Source organism: Maylandia zebra, linkage group LG16, assembly GCF_041146795.1.
Source record: "Maylandia zebra isolate NMK-2024a linkage group LG16, Mzebra_GT3a, whole genome shotgun sequence".
NCBI classification, from domain to species: Eukaryota; Metazoa; Chordata; class Actinopteri; order Cichliformes; family Cichlidae; genus Maylandia; species Maylandia zebra.
Window position 1 is genome coordinate 36,715,696 of NC_135182.1, and position 3,526 is coordinate 36,719,221.

Consider the following 3,526-nt stretch of genomic DNA (forward strand, 5'->3'; position numbering starts at 1 on the left):
TGTCTGTGCAGCGACTGGAGATGATTTTCAGCTTCAGGTGAGTATGACTGAGGAGAGAGAGAATTTACCTGCACGTGAGCTGGCCTCGCTCGCCCCACATTTAAATAAAAAAGACTGGGAGGGGCTGAGGAGCGAGAGGGAGGGAGGGGCGGCTGCCTCCTCTTTACCTGTGACGCACTTGAACTCACCTGAAGACAAACCTGACAGACAAAGCTGGACAGAGTCCACCTGAGGTTTCTGCACGTTGCTGCTGCAGGTTAGTTCACGTATTACTGGTCAGAGCAGCTGACACATTTCGCTGCCTCGGTGATCAGATATGATCACTTCCTGTCGGCGACCATGACGCTGATCAGACCAGCCAATGGGTGACCGCACGCTGTGCTAGTCCATCTTTTATATACAGTCAGTCTGTGTTAAACTGATAAGCCCGACCGATATCAGATTTTTAACAGCGATACTGATATTCAGTGATTTAAAAGCCAATATTCAGACATTTCGGCCGATATTTGTCACTCTTTTCGTCCTTCTCGTTCCTCGTTTTTACCCTCTGCCCAGGTCGGATCAGCTGTTTGCTGTTTGTGACGTTTCAAACATAAACATGGAAGATGCAGAGCGCTCTCTGGTGGACAAATGATGTAAGGTTAAAGGGTGTTTCTGTTGTCTCATGTATCGTCTGTGACGAGCTGAAACTAACAGAGCAGCAAATAATAATCTGAGCTCTCCATGAATTTGGTGCGGCTCTAAAAATGATGTCATATTGAATTCTTATTATTTTGTGTGTCTCGTGCTGTGCAGCAGTCTGGGTTTGGGCTTGTCAGTCAGGTGTTGTACTAATAAAGTTTGATTATTCCTTCCTACACTGAAACTGTAAATATGAACGATCAGCTGCAGAGTTCGGTCCATGTTTCATATGATGTGAGGTTCCTGCACACGTGCTGCCTGAGAGGAGGAGGAGGAAGAGAAGAAGAAGTGACTGATCTCAAGTCTGCGGCTCGCCCTCAGCTCTTCACAGCACAGGAATTTCCCAGGTGAGCCAGGGCTCCGCCCCTTGCCTGTCTGACCCACTCCCTGAAATCAGGTGCCATCAGACCTGAGGCTGCACACACACACACACACACACACACACACACACAAAAGTACTGCATTCAATGCCAAAAGTACACAGGTATGATCAAAATAAACAGAGATTATTAGAGATTATATTCACCTCCATCATTATTGCTCAGTCTCATGGTTCTGGCCAGTCGTTTCCAGTGAAAATCCTGTAGTTCCTCTGACACCCAGCAGGGGCAGCAGGGAGTCAGTCTCCATAGACAAAGTGTTCTAGTCTCTAGTTTCACCTTCCTAACACAACAAGTGGGGAGGATGTTTCATTCAAAGAGTAAATTATTAAATTTTTAGGGGCGCGGCCTGTTTGATTGATGGTGACGCTGTAGCTGCTCGCTGTCTGCTAGGCTACACCTCAGCTAACTGCCCTGATGTGGGTCTCTGGACTGTGTTTGTGCTGTTGGAGTACTTTAATGACATCATCTGAAGAAACTAGCTAGCATCAGCTAATAACTCAGTGCTCTGCCCTCTCTTCACACCTGGCTCTAAAACCTCAACACAGTTCAAAATGGTTCAAATGAAAAGTGTCCAGATCCAGTCATGGTGGTCTCAGTTCCTGTCCCTGTGACTCTGAGATGGTACGACGCGAGCATGTGGAGGCGGACACGATATCACTCAAATTAAAATCAGGTGTTTGCCCACCGAACCCCGTACCTCCACAGGTAAACCAGAAGTCAGTGTTTGCTGTGAGGGGCGAGCGCTGGGAGCTGCACAGTGTACTCAGACATGAAAAGCAGCTGTGATCTGAGAGACGTTTAAAGCCCAGTAATCCCAGTTTAAATGTGAGCCTGGATCCAGGCCAGCAGGCAGAGACACGAATGAACCCACAGAGACCGAGCTGCAGGTTCACAGGTGGAAGCAGAGTTCCACACCTTTACCTGTGTCTGCCCTCAGTACAGGTACAACACAGACTGTAAGTACAATCATCCAGGAAGCTCATCAAATCAGAATCAGAATCAGAATCAGAAACTTTATTGTCATTGTCATGAGAACAACGAAATTAAGAATGGTCCCCGATCATTGCATCATCCCTAGCAATATCAAAATATAAATAAAACAATAAAATTCAATAAATAAAATAGATAGAATACTTAAAATACTAATAAGATGTAACAGTAAAACATTCACATACATTCCCACACACATGCTTCAGACCGTGCATAGATTAACACAAGAGTGGCGTGATGGACATTTTTTTGTAGTATTCAGATGTGTTATTGCAGTTGGATAACAGCTGTGTTTGAGTCTATTAGTCCTTGCTCTGATTGCCCTGTACCGTCTGCCTGAGGGCAACAGTTCGAACAGGGAGTGGCCAGGATGTGAGGTGTCTTTTATGATGTTTTGGGCCTTTTTAAAACAGTGGGCATTGTGTAGAACTTCCAGTGTGGGGAGAGGGCAGCCAGTGATCTTTTGGGCAGTGTTAATGATCCCTTGGAGTGCTTTCCTCTGAGCCCCTGTGCAGCTAGTGTACCAGATGCATATGCAGTAAGTTAGAACACTCTCAATGGTGGCTCTGTAGAAGGACACCAGCAGTCTCTGTGTGATGTTATTCCTCCTGAGAATTCTCAGGAAGTACAGTCTCTGTTGGGCCTTTTTCAGCAGCTCGGAGGTGTTCACACTCCAGGAAAGGTTCTCCTCTATATTGACTCCCAGGAAGCGGAAGCTTGCCACCCTTTCTACACAGTCCCCATTTATGAATAGTGGTTGGATCTCTGCCTTTTTCCTTCTGAAGTCTATTATGAGTTCTTTGGTTTTTGAAGTGTTGAGGAGGAGGTTATTGGCCTTACACCATGACGTCAGCTGCTCCACCTCGTCTCTGTACGTAGACTCGTCTCCCTTGGAAATGAGCCCCACCACTGTGGTGTCATCTGCAAATTTCACAAAGATGTTGCTGTGGTGGCGAGGAGTGCAGTCGTGTGTGTAGAGAGAGTAGAGCAGTGGACTGAGCACACAGCCCTGGGGTGAGCCAGTGCTGAGACTCAGGGCTGAGGATGTGTGATGGCCAACTCTGACTCTCTGTCTACGGCCCGAGAGGAAGCTATTGATCCACATGCAGGTGCTGTATGGAAGCCCCAGGTCTTGTAGCTTGGCCACCAGTTTGTGTGGAAGGATGGTGTTAAAAGCTGAGCAGTAATCCACGAAGAGCATCCGCACATAGCTACCATGCTCTTCCAGGTGAGTTAATGCAGCATGGAGTGCTGTGGCTACAGCGTCTTCCGTGGATCGGTTTGCTCTGTAGGCAAACTGGTGTGGATCCAGGCTGCGGGGCAGGGCTGCTGTGATGTGTCTGCGGACCAGCTTCTCAAAGCATTTCATTACCACTGGGGTGAGTGCCACCGGTCTGTAGTCATTCAGGCCGGTGATGTGGGGCTTCTTAGGCAAGGGGACTATGGTGGAGGACTTCAGGCAGAGTGGGACA